This window comes from Dasypus novemcinctus, chromosome 17, assembly GCF_030445035.2.
Source record: "Dasypus novemcinctus isolate mDasNov1 chromosome 17, mDasNov1.1.hap2, whole genome shotgun sequence".
Lineage (NCBI taxonomy): Eukaryota > Metazoa > Chordata > Mammalia > Cingulata > Dasypodidae > Dasypus > Dasypus novemcinctus.
This window is the reverse complement of record NC_080689.1, coordinates 38,141,174-38,163,130: the sequence shown is the minus strand read 5'-3', so window position 1 is coordinate 38,163,130 and position 21,957 is coordinate 38,141,174. Positions and strand designations below refer to the sequence as shown.

Below are 21,957 nucleotides of genomic sequence, written 5' to 3'. Positions count from 1 at the left end.
CACAGCATCTGACTCTCTAAGCCATGTCTTAAAGTGATGTAAGCCAGAAAAATTTTGTTTTCCCCTTTATGTGATACATGCTCTTTCAACCAACAATTCCAGTTCCTGAAATCTTTTGTAATGTAATTTCCACTCAAGTACAAAAAAGTGTAAGGATGTTCACTATAATAATTGTGGTATTACAGAAAAACTGGAAACAAACTATAGCTATGAATAAGGGTGTGGGAAAATAAAGTAAGACATATTCATAGTATGGAAAGGATATAGCTACTAAAAAGAGTTAAGGTACAGACATAAAGTTATCTCCAAAAAATAAAGAATAAAGGACACTGCACATAATATAACACCATGTGGGTAGTGGTAAAAATACACTCAACTGTGGCTCTGCTGCTGTTATTATTATCATACAGCAAAATTGGTTTAATTAGTCAACAGTATTGTATAATATTAAGAGAAGGGCATTGGAGTTCAACAGATATGGGTTTAAATTCTGATTCGCTATTTTCTAGGCAGTGGAACTAGTATCTGTAAGACTTGGTTTCCTTATCTGAAAATGGGAACAAGAATATTTCTTGTGTAAGGTAAGTGTGAGGATTGCGTGAACAAATTAAGTTGCGGCTCATTGTCAGTTGGCTTTCCCTCCTTTTCTTTCCCCAAGATTCCATAATAATGTTTATATCAGAAGTTTCTTCCCTCACCAAAAATACATTTCCTTTCTTTCACTTGAAAGCCTGTCTGCCTACCTGTCTGAATGTTGTCTAGGACCACAACAGAGAGGAGATATTTATGTTTAAGCCTTCTCTGGCACACAGCATATTCTCAATAAAACAACTAATAAGGACCAATGCCTTTGACAGATTACTTAACTGAACTTATATTGAAAGAAAAGAAAATTATTTTTCATAAAGGATATTTATGAGGAACTATAAAGTCCCAAACATGACTAATTTTCTCACCAAGGGAAAATTAGGAACTGATGGAGGTTTACTTCTAAAATTGTCTACTCTAAAATTCTAACCTCTAAAAGTATAATGGATCTTAAACAGAAGTAGGTTTAAGCTGGCATAAGAAATGCTCTTGTCAAGGAAATCATTTTAATTAGACAAAGCAAGATGGTAAAAATAGATTGTGGTCAGAATAATGCTGCAGTGAAGAAAATTCCTAAGGACAGGATTGGTCAAAGACCTGTTTATACATATGTTTATGAATGAGCATGAAGATTAAGTTAGCTAAAGCAAAAGGAAGAATTTGTTAGTGATACATTATGGGAGGCATTTAACGAAACAATAGTTCCCACCCTCCCCATACTTCATGGTTCCCACTGGCAACCACTTTAATTGCGTTTCATTCAAGAATATACTACAGTACTGCCTTTTAAAAAACAAATGTTTTATTTTATGTTAGTTATAGAGTAACTGGAAAATTACAAAGATAGTACAGAGCTCCTTATATATCATATCCAGTTTCCCTTTTTATTAGCATTTTATATTAGTATGGTACATTTGTCTCAATTAATGAAGCAATATTGATATATTATTAATGAAGTCCACACTTTATTCAGATTTTCTTAGGTTTTACCTAATGCCCTTTTTTTCAGTTCCAGGATTCCATGCAGGACATGGCCTTACATTTAGGTTATCATGTCACCTTAGGGTCCTCTTGGCTGTGAAAGAGTATCAGGATTTCCTTGTTTTTGATGACTTTGAGAGTTTTGAGGATTCTGCTTAGGTATTTTGTACCATATCCCCAAATTGGGATTTGTCTGATGTTTTTCTCATGATTAGACCATGTCATGTGTTTTAGAAAGGAAAACTTCAAGGAAAAGTGGCATTCTCATCACATACTATCATGATTTATGACTGTTGACTGAATTAGTATTTTCAGGTTTCTCTGGGATAAAGTACTTTTTCCCCTTTTCATACTGTACTCTTTGGAAGGAAGTCACTATTTTGTAGCCCCCACTTAAGGAATAGGGAGTCATGCTCCACCTTTTTAAGGGAGGAGTAGATACAAAAAATGTTCAGAAGTCTGCTCAGGATATTTGTCTGGTCTCCTCCATTTGTTTATTTATTCAGTTATTTACAGAAGTATGGACTCATGAAAATTTGTTTTTTACTTTAGGTTATTTTCCAATAATATTTTATTGTTCTAGCTTTGGCCATTGGGAACTCATTCAATGTCACACAGTGGTATGTCCTTCTTGATACACCCCATCATTGTTTTTTATTTGTTTGTTTGTTTTGAAGCACTTGGTTACTTTCTGGCCCTACAAGATACTCGAGGATCATCTTGTATATTCTCTTTCCTAGTTCTAGAATCAGCCATTTCTCTAAGGAGACTTGATTCCTTTTATTGGAAAATGATATTAGAAACCAAGGTCTGGACATTAGGTGTTGTCATTGCAACTGGGCTCTTGTTGCTTCTTGAGCCTCTCAGCCTCCAGAAAATATAATATACACACATACACATACACACACATACACATATCTATAAATAATTTAATATTTTATATCTATCATATAGATATCTATCATATAGATATTTTATATCTATCAGATTTTATATCTATCATAAGCTAAACATAAGTTCATAATGGTGCCTCCAACTCTAATCTGTTACCACCTTGATCATTTCTGGCCCTCTCCCCTTGTTTATCTGTAACTTCCCACTCTAACAGTGAGAAACTTGGCTAGTAAAATACTGCTTTTCTATTTCTAATTTTGAAATAATATTTGTTTACTGTCTACGGAAAATAAAGATTTAGCTCTCTTTCACATCTCCTAATTCTAGTAACCACCTCCATCACTGTTCACAGACATATCTCTTTCCCTCCCATTCTGCCAACATAGTTAAACCATAATTTTGAATTTATCAGTATCACATTATTTATATTATATTGACTATAAGCTATACTCACAGCCAAACCATACTCTACTGTGGTTATGTTTTCTTCCTACATAAACTTTGGCTTCCCCCAGAAGGTAATTGTTTAGTATTCTATCTATGTATTTATTATCAATACAACTCTTGATTGTCCCCAATTCTATCAGTATTTTCTCACAACTGTCATACATCAGGACTTCTATTGCTTTATCTTTGTAGATATACATATCCCAGACCCTTGAGACCCACTTCCATCTGGATTGTTGTATTGAAGCTTGTTGCACAGCTGTCATTCTGGCATCTTTTTTCACTACCATACTGATAATTCCTTTCTTCTCAATCTTAGGGTGGAAAACAGATAACAAATCCCATAACTTCCTCATTCTTGGTTTACTCCTTATGTTGCAAGAGTAACTCTCTCATGACTTCTTGAGATAGGGTACAGTGGGAGATAAATATTTTTTTAAACTTTTATTTCTCAAGATGTTGTTTTAAAACAATATTTTTATTAAATTGTCTATTTTTTTTGAAGATACATAAATCACAAAAAATTTTACATTAAAAAATATAAGAGGTTCCCACATGCCAGCACCCCCCCACACACACACACACACACTTCTCCCACATCAACAACCTCCCTCATCATTGTGGCATATTCATTGCATTTGGTGAATACATTTTGGAGCACTGCTACACTGCATGGATTATAGTTTACATTGTAGTTGACACCCTCCCCCAGTATATTCAGTCTTTAAATCATACTTAATAATTTTGCTGGGGAATAAATTCTAGTATAGAAATTCCCAAAGGATATTGGAAAAAAAAATGGTTGCCTTGCCTTTTCACAGTCAACGATGCTCATTTCTTATCCTTACTATTTGGCCTCTACTTTCTCAATCTAAGTTTTTCAGATTTTCTTTTGCTCCCTTGCCGAAAAAGTCCATAATGTTTTGGCTTCGGAGTGTATCTATCTTTATCATTGTGTTTGTCCATTGCTGGTAGCTACTATCAATCCGGAAACTCAAGTCTTTTGATTTTTCAATTAGATCTTTGATTATTTCTTCAGTTCTCTTTCTAGAATTCCCCCTTTTTTCAGAGTATGTATCTTGTTTATCACATCTTCCATCTATTTTTAATTTTGCTCTACTTAGAATTGTACGTCTATTGAGGTTGTAATTTATGCTGTTGTATAATTTGTTCGTTTAAAAATGTTCTGTCATTTTCACTGTTTATTCTTTCTAAAAAGTATCCTGTTTTTATTTCACAGGTGCAATATATTCTCTCATCTTTCAGAAGATAGTAACACTAGCTTTAAAATTTTTTCATATCCCTCCATGATCTGTGTTTCTTCAAATGCTTTTTCTTTTCTTTTTTCTAAATAATTTTCTTTATTTTTTCAAAGATACTTAGATTGTATAAATGTTACATGGAATACATAGGGGATTTCCACATGCACCAGTCTCCACACCTCCCACATTTTTCCACATTGGCAACATCTTCATTAGTATGGCACATTCATTGCAATTGATAAGTACATATTGGAGCATTGCCACTAAGCATGGATTATAGTTTACATTATGTAGTTTACACTCTTTCCCACTCAACTCTGTTGGTTAGGGCAGAATATATAATGGCCTATATCTGTCATTGTAATGTCATTCAGGACATTTCTGAAGTCTCAAAAATGCCCCCATATTTCATCTGTTTTTCTCTCTCCATACCCCCAAAACTTCCAGTGGCCACTGCCTCTACATCAATGATCTTTCTTCCATTGATAGAATCACAGTAAGTCTATAGTAGAATACTAGTAAGTCTACATTAGTCCATAGTTCACTCCTGAAGACTCAGTGATGGTGATGCCCACTCCACCTTGAACTGAGGGGGGCCTTTGACCCCATAAGGTCAATGGATGGGACTCTCTTGCTTGCAGTTGTAGACATTCTCGTTTCCTTGGTATAATTTTCCTGTATGTTATTTTTCATGTTGAAAACTACCATTGTTATTTCATTTTCTTATTAATTGTTTTGACTGTTTTATTGACTTCATTTTTGTAGAAATTTTGGATCACAGAAGGGTTATAGTTGTGGCAGGGGAAGATCATTTGGTTTGGGGTGTTGGTGATGGTGGAATACATGGGAGGCAGTTCACCTGGGCATATGTATAAGACATATAAATGTGTTCAAATGTTCATGGGGCATTGTCACAATGGGTGGAGATTCACACAATAACCAAAGAATATCAAAGTCCCATTCTGGGGAGCTCTGCCACATTCTCTAATAGAGCAGGAACAATCCCCCAAGTACAGGGGCAATGACTAATGAAGGAGGATTGTCCATTGATGGGCCCTTGATACTGTTGACTATGCTTATAAACTTTTGTTTTTGAAATTGAAACTTAGCCTAGTGTTGCAGGGTGCCTAAGAGTTACCTAATGGGAACTTCCTTGTTACTCAAATGTGGCCTTTTTCTAAGCCAAACTCAGCATATAAATGCAATAACTGCCCCCCCCTCCCCAGCATAGGACATGGCTCCTGGGGATGAGCCTCCCTGGCACCAAGGGATTGAGGTCATTCCAGAGGTAATGCTTATACACATCTCAGCAGGATCTCACTGACAACCAAAGTAGATATTATCCCAAACAGAGGGGCTCCTGAGGGCTCTGGAGACACCCAGACATTATAGTCAGGGCAGATAGCTCAGGAGACTTTTGGTCCCTTGCCAGTGGGTTCTACTCTGGAATTTATGCTCCCCAGTGTGACAGAGTTGGACTCAGCTGTGGTTTTCTTACACATGGCTCTTCTGTCCTTTTATCTGAACCTATAGTTAGTATTAGAGTTAGTAGGTATATATTCAAGATCCTTAAATCTTGGGGCTGTCCATGTGCCAGCTGGACACTGAATCTTAACAGAATTGCAACACCTACTCTCCAGTTCATTGGACTCATCCAGAAAAACTAATGAGGAGGAGATGATGGACAAACAACAAATGCTTTTTCATTTTCCTGAATTTTGGTTTCTATGTCCCTAATTTGTTTAATATACATTACATGCCTATGAGTGGAGTCAACTGAGAATTGTGCTGTAGGATGATCTGGCTGCACCAGTTTGTCTGGGGAGACTCTGCATATTTTCATATGTTTTATCTAGGGCTGATTAGATTTCTCACAGAAAAACATTCATATTCCTGTATGAAGTTTTAAACATTGTTTTCAAATTCTCAGATGCAAATGGAGGAAGACAACTGGAAGAGTCAATATTTAATATGCAATTTTAATATTTACTTAATTTCCTTATTTTCACAATGGTATTGTTGTCTACAATTGTGTTTGACATCTGCCCATCCAGATATCTTTTTTATTATCTTTTTGAAAGAATATTCCTCCTATCATATACTGAAGTAGGGAAAGAGTTATTACATGATATGTGGCATTCTGGAAGAGTATTGGAGTTCTGTGTGAGATTTTTAACCAGTCCTCTTGTTTTCAGACCAACCTTTGATCCTATTTCCATAAGTATTAGAAATAGGAATAGTTCCTGAACTTTTTGAACCCTTTAGCACAACTCATGCTGCTTCTTAATTTTTCACACTGCCAGCCTAGGGCCTGACTAATTGGATCTGCTAGGTCAGTTGCCATTTATCCTTTTGCTCTACATTTTTCAAGAAAGTACTCCAATCCTTTTTTTTTTCCTAAAGATTTATTAATTTATTTCTCTCCCCTTCTCCCCTCCTCCCAGTTGTCTGTTCTCTGTGTCTATTTGCTGCGTCTTCTTTGTCCGCTTCTGTTGTTGTCAGCAGCATGGGAATCTGTGTTTCTTTTTGTTGTGTCATCTTGTTGTGTCAGCTCTCCATGTGTGGGCGCCATTCCTGGGCAGGCTGAACTTTCTTTCATGCTGGGCGGCTCTCCTTACAGGGCGCACTCCTTGCACATGGTGGTCCCCTGTGCAGGGACACCCCTGCATGGCACGGCACTCTTTGCACGCATCAGCACCGTGCATGGCCAGCTCCACACGGGTCAAGGAGGCCCAGGGTTTGAACCACAGACCTCCCATGTGGTAGACGGATGCCCTAACCACTGGGCCAAGTCCACCTCCCCCATCTCTTTTTAATACTATTTTTGTTCGTTTGGCTTTATGCCATAATCCTTTTACTGTCCTTGTAATAGAATTTTGAGAGAGGGCAGAGGTATGGCATTGATGGATCAGCCATCTTTCACTTGAAGACTCCCAGCTATAATAACTTGTATAATTTGCTTTTAAAAAAACACATTAGCAGGTAGTTAAATTACTGTTGAAATTATTCAATTCTTTTAGATGTGTGAAGAGAAGCAAAGAAAAAAAAATCCATTCTTGTGACAAAGCTCCAAAGGTGAACTATGTTACCCGCCCTTGGAATCAATACCGTTGTCATCAACTGGAATAAAAAAGATATCCTCATAGTGTGAAAAAAAAAAAAGAAAAAAAAAAAAAGATATCCTCAAGGGCTTACAAAACCCTGGGGAATAGGGGGGCATTGCAGTTTTCTTTCTTCGCTGAAAACCTCCATTGAGCTTTCATCTGTTAACTCGGGCAGGTAATTGCATCTTGTTTTCATGAGAGGGACCCCTCTTCTATAGGTTGTGCAGTAGTTGCCCTTCATCACCAAATAAACTCAACAAAATGGTGACAACTCACTGGAAGTCATAGAGTTGAGGATAATCTACTTTTGAGCTTGTATGATTCTTCTCTAAAGAGAGCAAGAGTTCTTATTTTACTTTGAATCCCATCCCCCCCAATATCTGTAAGCAACATTGTGAAGAAAGATTATTTAAGATGTACTTAAATTATAGTGACACCAAATCTTGCATCAAATAAAACCTGACAAACAAAAATCATTGTTATTTTTACACTTTTTGAACAAATACATATGGATTTTTCCTACAAGAGGTGAAATACATGTGGAAGTAATATTTAAGTACATAAACATGACAAAAGCCATTGTCTTTGGATGCTTTTTTCCATTTTTCTTTTTATCTGGATTCTTCTAAATGTTCCACAATTAACATGGATATGTGTATTTTTATGTGCATATTTTTATCAAATCTTCAAAACTATTTCCCATGGAATGTTAAATGGTGCAGCTGCTGAGACAAACAGTTTGGCAGTTCCTCAGTAATTTAAGTAGAGTGTGCTGGTTTGAGTCTTTTGTGGACCCCAGAAAAACCTGTTCTTAAAGCATTCCCAATCCTGTGCCTGCAAACCCATTATCGATAGGACCGTTTGATTAGATTCAACTAATGGGCCTTTTGAGTAGATCACTTTTGGTTAGATTGCTTCATTTAAGGGCCTTTGATTAGACTGTGGGACCCAAGGTGGTCTTAATCCTCTTGCCAGAGTCCTTCATAAATGGAAGACAAAAAAGCCGCAGGCACAGAAAAAAGCTGCAGAGACAGAGAAACTCCAAGAGGTTGAGAGAGAGGTACCAGAGACCAGAGGCTGGAATCAGTGGAGCACAGAGGTATAGAAAGAGGCCTCCAATAAGCTGAAAGAGACAAGGCCTAGAGGAGAGGGAAGAGATGAGCCATATGCCTGATCACCCACAGCTGAGCTCAGGAGAAAGTAAACCTGGAGAACACAGAGGCTGGCAGAGCCACCGTTATGCTCTGCCATGTACCTGACCACCCACAGCTGCAATTTGGTAAGACAGAATCTCTGATGATACCTTGCTTCAGACAATTTCATGGCCCCAGAACTGTAAACTCTTAACCTAATACATTCCCTTTTAAAAAGCCAACACATTTTCTGATACATTGCTCCTGGCAGCTTTTAACAAACTAAAAGATAGAGAAATACCGTATGACCCAGAAATCCCACTTCTACATATATACCCAAAAGAATTGAGATGAGGGACTTAAACATATATTTGCACACCAATGTTCACACAGTGGCATTACTAAAAATTGCAAAAGGATGGAAACAATCTGAGTGTCTATCAATCAATGAATGGATAAACAAAATACAGTATACATATATACACTGGAATATTATTCAGCATTAAAAAGGAATGAAATGCTGATATACACAACAACATGGATGAAACTTAAAATTCATGGATGAACCTTAAAGCCAGAAATGGAAGGGCAAATATTGTATGATATCACTGATACATTAAGAACAAGCAAATTCATAGACTCAGAAACCAGAATACAGGTTATCAGGGGATAGGGTATTAATGCTTAATTGGCACAGTTTCTGTTCGGTGTGCTTGAAAAGTTTGGTAATGGATGGTGGTAATGGTAGCACAATGCTGTGATGGTAATTAGCATCACTGAATTATGTATTTGAATGTGGTTCAAATGAGAAATTGTAGTTACTGGAACAAAAATATTCTAAAATACAAAACACTGCATATCTGTATAACACAAACAGTGAGCCCTAATGTAAACTTGGATTACAAGTAATAGCACAATTATAATATTGTTTTATCAATTGTCAGAAAGGTAGCACATTAATGCAAAATGTTAATAATAAGGAAAGCTGTGCATGAGGGTATGATATAGGAATTTTGCATTTTCTGCATGATTTCTATGTAATCCAAAAACTTCTCTAATATACAAAGTAAATTAAATATAAATAAATAAATAAATAATACACTACAATATTTCCAACAGGTTTTGACATAAGGAAAATAAAGTGCTGTTAACAGGTTCATACTGATTTTTGCTGTAATGAAACACAGAAATTGGCAATAATTCAACAAAAATTTATTGAGTGTATATCATGCATAACACACCATGTTATCAATTGTGACAGCTCTCAGTGAACTAAGACATGCTTCTTGCCTTTAAAAACTAGCACACAACTGAATTTAATATACACTATAAAGCACATCTTAAATGAGAAGGCTTATGAACTATGATATTATTTGCAAATTGTAAAGTGCATGAGCATCATGTGGGGTAATTACTAAGATGCAGTTTTCCAATTCCTTTTGAATAGTCTTGGGACTTGGCATTCACATTAATAATTACCTCAAGGTGGTTGTGGTGTAAGTGATGATTGAAACTTAGTCTAAAGAATGCTGAAATAAATTGAAATGAGCATGAAGGAGGGGATGATGGTGGCAGAGTAAGGAACTCCAAGAGTCAGCTTGTCCTATAAGGTAGTTAGTAATCACCCTGAGCTATGTAAAGCACCTGTTTGCAGTCCTCAGTAGTCCAGAAGAGCATCCTGCAACATCCATGAAAGTATGGAAGGAGACTGCCCATCTGCTGAGAAGATTTATGAGTAGAGCATCAATGCCTCAGAGGCTGGTGCCTGTGGTATAAGTTGCCTCAGGAGCTATTCTGTGGCTACAGTTGGAAGCTCCATTTCCCATAAACAGGGAGGAAGAGACTGTTGGTTGCCAACCTCAGGTATGGATTAGAAACTCAGCTGGCTAAAGTATAATCCTAAGAACAGCTAAAGTGTGATCCTGTCCAAGTCAGAAAGAGGCCAGTAACTGCCATTTTAACTCTGCCCCAGCATGAGGGGAAGCAGGGTTGACAGAAAATCACATGAAGTTAAGGACTGGTTTCTTTCTAACAAGATCAGATTGCAACCCTAACCTAGGCTCCAGTCCTGCCTCAGGCAGGGAAGAAGCCAGGCGGACCTGCACCAGCCTCTTGAAGTAACTGCAGGAGCATTTGACAAGCACAGACTAAGTAGTTGGACACCAGGGACTCCATCCCCACACCTCAATAGGATAGGAGGGGAGCTATTTTTCCTCAGCATCTCCAGGCACCTGTAGGCATTTTCAGCCCACAAAAACTGTTTTGTTAAGTTCCTTCAATTCCATCTCCACCTCTGCCTCCCATAGGATAGGAGAGGACTGGTGTTTCCTCAGCCTCTCTGGGCAATAGCAGGCACTTTTGGTCTGCACAGACTGGACTATTAGATGACTATGGATAAACATCACCCAGTAGGATAGGAGGGGTCTGTTGTTTCCACAGCCTCTCTGGGGAACAGGGAGTACTTTTGGCCTACAGGGACTGAACTGTTGGATGCCTGTGGATCCACCCTCACCACCCAATAGGATAGGGGGTGCTGGTGTTTCCTTAGCCACTCCAGGCAATGGCAGGCACTTTCGGCCTACACAGACTGAACTGTTGGGCATTGATGATTCTCTTGCCACCCCCTAAAAGGCAGAAAGGACAGTATTCCCTCAGCCTCTCAGGACAACTGCAAGCATATTCAGCCCACATGGATTAGATTGTTGGACACTCCAGAGGGTTCATCCCCAACCCCAGTGGGGAGAGGGGCACAGTGCTATGTCAGCTTACCTGGGCACCTACAGTCATTTTGGACCTGCATGGCATAGTTTCTTGCAGCTCCATCCCCACCACAGGTAAGGGAGGATGGGGTGTGAGACTTCATCAGGATATAGTTCATCAAGCAACTACAGACAGTCTTGTCTTGCACAACTTGGATTATTACACACAGTTGTGGCTCTGTCCCTACATCTGGCAGAGGAGAAAGGTGGGAGAAGCTTCATCAGTTCCTGGGACAACACAGACAGCTTCAACCTCCACAGCTTACAGCACCAACTATATCCTCAGCTCCTACTACACAACCAGCAAAGAAGAAAAGGCAAGAAAGGCTTAAACTAAAGAGAGAAACTGTACCCAGAATAAATAGATCTACTAAGCTAAATGCCAAAACACCAAAATATATATATATATATATATATAAAATCTGTACCAAGAAATAGGTAGAAATGTCCCAGTCAAAGGAAGGAGATAAACCTCCAGATGACATAAAGGAGTTGAGACAACTATTCATAGATGTTCAAACAAATCTTCTTAATAAATTCAGTGAGATGGCTAAAGAGATTAAGGATATTAAGAAGACACTGATATGTAATATTTATGTAAGATAAAACTTTGAAAATAAAAAAAAATTAAAAATAAAAGAAAACCCTGGGTGAGGACAAAGAAGAATTTGAAAGCAAGCACACATAGAAAACTAACAGATCTTATGGGAATGAAAGGTGCAATAAATGAAATTAAAAACACACTGGATGCATATAACAGCAGATTTGAGGAGGCAGAAGCAAGGATGAGTGAGCATGAAGACATGGCCTCCAAAAGAACAAATGAAGAAAAGAATACAAAAAACTGAACAGGGTCTCAGGGAACTAAATGACAGCAAAAGATATGTAAACTTACATGTCATGGGTGTCCCAGAAGGAGAAGAGAAAGGTAAAAGGGCAGAAGGAATACTTGAAGAAATAGTGGTAGAAATTTTCCCAGTCCTCTTGATGGACATAGATACCCGTGTCCAAGCAGCTGACATACTCCCATCTGAATAAATCTGAATTACCAACTCCAAGACCCATATTAATCAGAACGTTAAGCCAAAGACAAAGAGAATTTTGAGAGCAGCAAGAGAAAAGCAATGTATAGCATATAAGGGATACCCATAAGATTAGATGTCAATTTCTCATTAGAAACCATGGAGGCAAGAAGAACGTGATATGATATATTTAGATACTGAAAGAGAAAAACTTCCAGCCAAGAATATTCTATCTGGAAAGATTACTTTTAAAAAATGAGAGCAAGTTTAGAATATTCACAGATAAACAGAAACCAAGGGAGTTTATAACAAAGAAACTATCTGTGGAAATGCCAAAGAGTGTGGTGCAGTCTGAAAGGAAAAGAGAGTAGAGAGGCTTGGAAGAGAGTCTAGAAATGAAGACTATATCAGTAAAAGTAACTAAAAGTGTAAAAAAGAGTGGTGTAAATGAAATATGACAGATAAAACCCATAGGTCAAAATGGGTGAAATAATAACTGCCTTTACAGTAATAACAGAATGTTAATGGATTAAACTCCTCAATAAAAAAAAACACAGACCGGCAGAATGGATAAGAAATTTGCCAGGAAGAAACAACAATCATAAATGTATATGTACTTAACCAGGATGACTTAATACACATGAGGCAAACATTGGCAAAACTAAAGAGACAAATAGAAATCTCTACAATAATAGTTGAAGACTTCAGTACACCACTTTCAACACTGGAGAGAAAATCTGGGTAGAGAAACAATAAATAAACCGAGAGCTTGAATAATATGATAAATGGACTAAACTTAATAGGCATATACAGAATATTGCACCCCAAAATATCAGGGTATACATTCTTATCAAGTGCTCATGGATCTTTCTCCAGGATAGACAATATGTTGGTCAAAAAGCAGATCTCAGAAAATTAAACAAGGTTGAAATTATTCAAAGCACTTTCTCTGATCATAATGGAATAAAGTTGGAAATAAACAAGAGGCAAAAAAAAGTGAAAATTCACAAATAAATGGAGATTAAACAACACATTCTTAAATAATCAGTGGTTCAAAGAAGAAATTTTGAGAGAAATCAATAAATATCTCAAGAAGAATGAAAATAAGAACACAGCATAGCAGCACCTATGGGATGTAGCAAAGACAGTGCTGAGAGGGAAATTTATAGCCCTTAAAGCTTATATTAACAGAGAAGAAAGAACTAAAATCAATGATCTAACTATACAGTTGGGGGAACTCCAAAAAGAAGAGCAAACTAATCCCAAAGCAAGTAGAAGGAATGAAATAACAAAGACCAGAACAGAAATAAATGAAATTAAAAACAAAAAACAATAGAGAAAATTAACAAAACCAAATGTTGGTTCCTTGAGAAGATTAACAAAATTCACAAACTCTTAGCTAGACTGACAAAAAAGAAAAAAGAGACGGTGCAAATAAATGAAATAAAAAATGAAAATGGGAATATTACTATGGACATCCACAGAAATGAAATAAAATGAAAGAGATCATAAGAGGATACTATGAACAACTGTATGCCAAAAAACTAGACAATGTGGACAAAATGGAAAAAAATTCTTAGCAATGTACAAACAACCTACACTGACCCTATCAGAAATAGAAGACCTCAACAAACCAATCACAAGTAGAGAGATTGAAACAGTCATTAACCAGCTCCCCAAAATGAAAAGTCCAGGACCAGATGGATTCAACAAGCATTCAGAGAAGTTTTAATACCAATCTTACTCAAGCTCTTTCAAAAATTGAACAAGAAGGAATGCTACCAAACTCATTCTATTAAGCCAATGTCACTCTAATACCAAAGCCAGATAAAGATATTACCAAAAAAAAAGGAAATTACAGACCCATTTCTCTAATGAATATGGAGGCAAAAATCCTCAACAAAATACTTGGTAATTGAATTCAACAACATATTAAAAGAATTAGTCATCATGATCAAGTGGGTTCTATACCAGGCATGCAAGTATGGTTCAACACAAGAAAATCAATCAGCATTATACACCACATTAAAAATTAAAGAAGAAAAATCATATGATCCTATCAATTGATACAGAAAAGGCAGTTGACAAAGTACAGCATCCTTTCTTGATAAAAATACTACAAAAGATAAGAATTGAAGTAAAGCAGTTTAATATTATTGATGAATTCCAAAAAGAAATATTGCATTATGCTTGTAATCTGATCTGTACCTGGGCATGATTGAGTTATGATTAGGGTGTTGAGTTCTGATGTTGGAGTTTGATGCTGAAGACTGGAGCCCTGGCAAGTAAACTCACAGAGGAAAGAGAAGCCAGCCCCAGGAAGAAAGGAACCTTGAACCCAGAGAAAAGCAAGCCTCAGGAATGTAGGAATCCAGGAAGCCTGGACCCTCACAGACATTGGCAGTCATCTTGTTCTAACACATGGAAATAGACTTTGGTGAGGGAAGTAACTTAGGCTTTATGGCCTGGTATCTGTAAGCTCCTACCCCAAATAAATACGCTTTATAAAAACCAACCAATTTCTGGTATTTTGCATTTTCTCAACATGGTAAAGGCCATATATGAAAAAACCACAGCTAATATTATACTCAATGGTCAAAGACTGAAAGTTTTCATATTGAGATCAGGAACAAGACAAGGATAACCACTGTCACCACTGTTGTTCAATATACTGCTAGGGGTTTTAGCTAGAGCATTCAGGCAAGAAAAAAGAAATAAAAGACTTCCAAATCAGAAAGGAAGAAGTAAAACTTTTGTTATTTGCAGATAATATGATACTATGTCTAGAAAGTCCTGAAAAATTTACAACAAAGCTGCTAGAGCTAATAAACAATTTCAGTAGAGTGTTAGGACATGAGATCAATAGACAGAAACATTTTAAAAAGGAAGTTGGGGACTCTCCCTTCTGGACTTTAAATTATTAATATATTACCTAGCTACAGTGCTAAAACAGCATGGTATTGGTATAAAGACAGTCATATAGATCAATGGAACCAAACTGATTGTTCAGAAACAGACCCTCACATCTATGGTTGAGTGATTTTTTTAAAAGATTTATTTATTTATCCCCCCCACCCCCACCCCAGTTGTCTGTTCTCTGCGTCTATTTGCTGCGTCTTCTTTGTCCGCTTCTGCTGTTGTCAGCGGCACGGGAATCTGTGTTTCTTTTTGTTGCGTCATCTTGTTGTGTCAGCTCTCCATGTGTGCAGCACCATTCCTGGGCAGTCTGCACTTTCTTTTGCGCTGGGTGGCTCTCCTTACGGGGTGCACTCCTTGTGCGTGGGGCTCCCCTACACAGGGGACACCCCTGCATGGCACAGCACTCCTTGCGTGCATCAGCACTGCGCATGGGCCAGCTCCACATGGGTCAAGGAGGCCCGGGGTTTGAACTACGGATCTCCCATGTGGTAGACAGATGCCCTAATCACTGGGCCAAATCCGCTGCCTGGTTGAGTGATTTTTGACAGCCTATCAAACCCACCCAGGTGGGGCAGAACAGTATATTCAATAAATGGTTCTAGGAGAACTGGAAACCAGAGCCAAAAAAAGGAAAGAGGTCCCCTATCTCACACTTTATATAAAAAGTAACTAAAAATGGATCAAAGACCTAAATATAGAGGCAAAAAACATAAAGCTCCTAGTAGAAAATGTAGAAATACATCTTTAAGACCTGGTGGTTGGTGGTGTGTTCTTTAACCTCATACCAAAAGCATGAGCAACAAAAGAAAACATGGATAAATGGGACCTCCTCAAACTTAAACACTTTTGTGATTCAAAGGACTTTGGTGAAAAGGCAGCCCACTCAATGGGAGAAAATATTTGGAAAACATATATGGATAAGGGTTTGATTTCCATTCTACATAAAGAGATCACACAACTCAGCAATAAAAGAACAAGCAGTCCATTGGCAAAATACTTAGATATTTCTGCAAAGAGGAAATACAAATACCAAAAAAGTTCATGAAAAAATGTTTCCTATCACTAACTATTAGGGAAAAGCAAATCAAAATGACAATGAGATATCATCTCACACTGCATAGAATGGCCATTCTTTAAAAAAACAGAAAACAATAAGTGCTGGAGAGGATGTGGAGAAATAGGTACACTCCTTCAATGTTGGTGGGAATGTAAATTGTTGCAGCTTCTGTGGAAGACAGTTTGGCAGCTCCTCAGGAAGTTAAATATAGAACTGCCATATGTCCAGCAATTTCTCTATTAGGACTATATCTAGAAGAAGTAAAAATTGTGAAACAAACAGACATCTGCACACCAATATTCATAGTGACATTATTCACAATTGCCAAAAGATGAAAACAACCCAAGTGTCCATCAACCAATTAATGGATAAACAAAATGTGATGTGTTCATATGATGGAATATTATGCTGCAGAAAGAAGAAAAGATATTGGTAGACATGATAACATGGATGAATCTTAAAGACATTATGCTAATTGAAGTAAGCCAGACACAAAAGGAAAAATACTGCATGGTCTCATTAATATGAACTAAATACCAAGAATCAATGCATGGAGTTAAAACCTAGAGTATAGGTAATTGGGAGACAAAAGGAGGGCTGAGAAGAACTACTGATGCTTAATATACGTAGAAGTTTTAATTAACTGTAAAAGAGTGGAAATGGATAGAGTTCATAGTAACACATTACAGTGAGTAGGAGCAGTTTTACAAATGGGATTGGGCTGGAAAGGGTAGTTTATGGATATCAATGTCAATTGGAAGAAAGCTAGAGAATAATCTAGGGACTGAATAACACAGTGAACTCAGAGGTGGGTGAGAATTGTGGTTGATGGTTCAGATGCAAGAGTGTCCTGTAAACTACAGCAGATGTATGTCACTATTGCAGGGCTGTGGGAATGTGGAGAAGCATGGGAAAAATAAAATTGGTGTGGCCTATGGACTGTGGTTAACAATAATACCGTAAAATTCTTACATCAATGCCAGAGTACTGTGTTGTTAATGGCGGGGGGGGGGGGGGGGGGAGGTAGGTATGGGAAAAGTGTGCCAAATGTATACTATGGGCCATGGTTGGTGGTAATAGTCTGCTGATATGATCTCATCATCTGTAAGAAATAGTCTACTAAGGTGTAGTGTGTTGGTGAAGGGTGTTGTTGTATGGGAATTCTGCACATGTACATGATTGTTCTGTAAGTTCACAACCTCTGCAAATAAGAATATATTAAAAAAAATAAAGAAAAGGGGGGTTGGAGGAAATACACCAGATGTAAGATAGGGAGTATAGTTAGTAATATTTTGACAATGCTCTTGCATAGTTTGTAACAAATGTTTCACAACAGTGCAAGGTGTTGGTGGACCCCTGTATGGGACCCCTGTATTGTGTTGTGTATGTTTATTTTGTAAGTTCACAACTTTTACTATACATTTATTGTTTATGTATGTCATGTATGAATGATAAACTTCAACAATATTTTTAAAAAATTAAATGAGTGCAAATTTAGGATACTCATGTATTTAGTATGTAAACTTTTTTCTGGCTACTACTAGTAATGTGTTTGGACAATTTGATTACTCTCTCCATATTCGAATTCTGCGTGTTCAAAATGTAGTCAATTATATTCACCTACATTATAGGGATCTTATAAGGAATGTAAATATATACTAATGTAAATGTAGTAGGTGCTCTCAGATACATGTTTTGGCTGGGTTTTTTGTTTGTTTATTTTTTTTGAGGTACCAGGGACAGGGGATTGAACCTGAGACCTTGTATATGGGAAGCTGATAATCAACTACTGAGTAACATCAACTGTCCTGCATTGCTGGGTTTTTTGTATTGCTTCTTGCTTTTTTTTTTTTTTAAGGAGGTACCAGAAAGTGAACCTGGGACCTCCCATGTGGGAAGCAGGTGCTCAACTGCTTGAGCCACATCTACTCCTCTGTTTTTATCAATTCTAGATAAATGCTGATGTTAGAAGAAAGAAATACTGAGTCATTTAAACCAGGGGATATAACCAGAGAAGCTTCATGGAAAAAGGGAATTTTGACTGGGGGTCTTAATGATGGACAAAATTTTGATAGTCTGAGATAAAGGAGAAATTCATTCTAAGCTAATAGAATTTAATCCACCCTTTTCTCTAAAATCTTGGCCACTATTGATGTCTTTAGTATTTTTACATTTTTCCTAAGAACACTAATCTCTGCTGATTTTTCAATCAAATGCAGAGCTCCCCTTAAGAGGCACTTCTATGAATAAAATTTTCTCCATCTCATCACATTTGTGAGATCTGTTTCTAGTCTTTTTTAGTACACACACCTGACTGACTCCCTGGTGCTCTGTAAATTGCCTTCCAGATAGACTTCCTTTAATTTGTCTGCCCAGCCTAAGCAGAAAGTTGTTCTATATCCTTGACTGTTTAGTCTGTTGACTAATTTATCTATACTTATGGTACCCACATTTTGCTTTCTCAGTCTGGACACTCAACCATCCTCAAACCCTCATTTGATCACTTATCCTTGAGCAGCCCTCTCTGAGAAAGTTCACTCCATTCCTTGATTCCATGTTCTGACACCTGGCTTCTGACTTACATTGTACATCTGCTTGAATTCCCAGTCTCTGTCCTTCCCAGTTTTGTCTATCTTATTGCTCCTTGAGGCAGAGTTCTAACACCATGGAAATATTCAGTAAGTATTTATAATCAATGGTGATTACACACTGCTTTTCAGAAAGCCATGGACCAGTTACTGCAGAGTATGTTTCTCCTAGGTTATTTATTCTACTGCTATGCTAAGCTGGCATGCTGGAGAATGCTTTAACAGCATGGCCCAGAACACATGCAATACAACTAAGCTCTGAGAGTATGAAATAAAATTTTGGAACAAAATCTGTAAGAGGTGGGAACAGGTTTAAACATGGGTATGACTTTGTTGTTTGTTATTAGACTTTTTAAAAAAAGTGTTTTGAAAATGATTGCTTGCTACCATGCCTTAAATAGAGTGATCAAGAAAACTGTGAACACCTCATTCTCTGAATAAGAACAAAATTATTTTATACTGGCTTTATGCCTCTTTTCAAGAGTGATATGCTGTAACTCCATAATTCTACACTTATTTATTGACCCTGGAAAAATGTTTGGAAAATATTCACCTGGAAACATGTACACTAAGTCCATAATAACACTGCAATTAGAAAAAAATAAGTAGAGAGTGTTCAAATATTCATTTTCAGAAGAATTGGTAAATACAATATTATTTTCATACAATGGGATACTCTACAGCAGTGGAAATGAATGGAACACAGTTACATCCATCAGCACATGGATAAACCTAAAAAATAGTTTTAAGTTAAAAAATAAGTTTCAGAAGTTTATGTAGAACATAACACTCTTCTAATGATGTTCCAAAACAGGTAAAGAAACACATTGTTTAGATATTTTAAAGTAGGCATTGTTATTTTTCTCTAGTAACTTAAACAAGATGAGTGAAATAATGCAATATTGTTCCTACAATAAGAGGAAGAATAGATAGAATAACCTAAGTCAACCTTTTAACTTCATCATCAACAACATAGATGTCAAGAGCATCAATTCTTCATGGAGAAACCTGGAAAAATTACTACCACTCTAAAGAAGAAAACATTGAAGAACTACCTGGCTAATGAGCATCTAGAAACTGCTCTTGAGAAATTTACCCCAACTGCATATAGGACTGAAAACACATCAGAATACAATAAGGGAAGAAAGAGTGATTTGAGAGGTAATAAAAAATAGGAGAGGTAAGGAGAAAAAGTGTTCTTAAAATATGATGTAAGAAAAAGAATCCAAAATGTCTTCTTAAAACTTAAAACAAAAGCACTAATAATAAAATAAACGTGAATCAATACAAGTCAACAACGTGATTAAATTGGCAAATATTAAATTAGACTAGAACATTTAGTGCTGGCTACTCACACTGCTGGAAGTATAAATTGAATAAGAAGTTGAGGAAAGCACTGGGTAGTTCATGGCAAGTTGTTCAAAAATATTTATATCCTATGATGAGTAATTCATTTTGATTTCAAACAGAGATGTCATTCCAAGGATTTTTATTACATTATTTTATGATATGAAAAATTAGAAAGATCATTATTAAATAATAAGAAAATGGTAAATGTTATAATGGTATATCCAGGTGATAAAATAGCATGTAGCTTCTTTAAAGTTTTCAGAAAATATTACAAGTCTTGCAAAAATACTTCTGACGTAATTAGTGGTTAAATAAATTAAGCTATAATTATAGTATAATGTCAATTATATAAATATATATAAATACATTTATGAAAAAGTTTTTCTTTAGGCAGTGACATTATGTTTTCAAGATTTTCTAACTTGTTTAAAGTGAACAGTTTATTTTTTAATCTTAAAAAATAAGAAACCAAGAGAATTTTTAAAAAGAGATATTCCAAGACTGGGGAAATCTTTCCTTCAACTCTTACCTAAGCCTTCAGTGTGGCAGAAAGAGCACAGACTAAGCATCAGGTCATCTAATTTTGCCACTAACCAACTAACTATGTTAGCAAATCTCCTTGAGCCTATCTCTTTGCCTTTAAAGTGTCCAGTCTATCTCAGAGGTTTTTTCATGACGATCAACTGTCATAATGTATTCATAATCTCTTTAAAAGTACACAGTGCTACACTAATGTTATTGAGACAAAGCATTCCATTCCCAAAAAGTGATAGGAAACTCAGTAATTTTCCCCTGCTCTTGTCAGAAGATCACAAATTGTGTGATGTTAAAGAGTAAGAGTTGATTCATGTTTCTTATCTTGAATAAAACAAACCCTCATCATTTAAATGGGCAAAGTGGACACAGAACCCAGAGACCCAAACATGAAATTACTTGAACTCTCTAGAATCAAAATATAGCTAAAGCTGCTCTGACAGAGTATTCCAGGATGGAAGTAAGATAAGGTAGCTTGATAGGGAGGTCTGTAGTAGAAATTCCTGAGTTGGTCATAACATTTTTATAGGCACCTTAAAATAATTGTTTGGTTGAAATATGCTGAGCCAAATAGAAAAGGGAGATGGTTATGGAAAAGCCCAAGAAAATTTGGTGAGCTCTGAGATAAATTTGACTTCCACTCACAAGCAACATAGGGAAGATTTAAACTGAAATCTACTCGTGATAACTCAAAGGTCTTTGTTCTGCCAGTCCTGCCAAAATTGAAAGCTAAGGGATTATTATAAGAATGTGGTATAGAATACAGAAACTCATTCCCTGACAACCTGGAAATGCTGTTTTCCAAAGAAGAAAACCTCTAAAATCATAAGCCAAAATCACCACGAATACCCAATAATGTCATGGCTTCAAACTGATGGTTTCCATAATTAGGCACAGGTTGCATATTTTCTGATGAGTTAGGAGAAAGTTAGTGAAATAAATAACATTTTCTAACACTCCTTAAAACCTGAGTTGTGTTACTCAAAATCTTTTGGTTGTGTTTAGAGTAAAAGTGGATTAAAAGATCTTCCCTGTCTCTGATAAATAGCAAAATAGGAAGAGAGATTGAGGTATCCTATGTGAGACTATATGGAGACATGTTCAAGAAAAATGGAAATACTAGAAAAGTACTGTTAGTATCTTATATTCCTGAGATGGATCTTAAGTAAAATGAGCATACCTCTGAGTGTTCATGGATCACAGGTCAGGATCAAAGTGCATAGGATTTATGGTTACCTGGGAAAATAGAAATAGCAAGAATTAATTAAACAGTGTATTTGAATGAGTAAAGGGAGAAAAATTTATGTAAATATGAAACA

General features: G+C 36.6%; 1 long non-coding RNA gene across 1 annotated transcript in view; it reads right to left on the bottom strand.

The window, feature by feature from the left end:
• Positions 1-21,957, bottom strand: part of LOC131273958 (uncharacterized) — a 265,586-nt gene that overhangs the window by 66,308 nt on the left and 177,321 nt on the right. The window contains exon 2 of the long non-coding RNA XR_009181143.1: positions 21,819-21,874. This is a non-coding gene — a long non-coding RNA (uncharacterized lncRNA). The remainder of the gene's footprint in view (positions 1-21,818; positions 21,875-21,957) is intronic.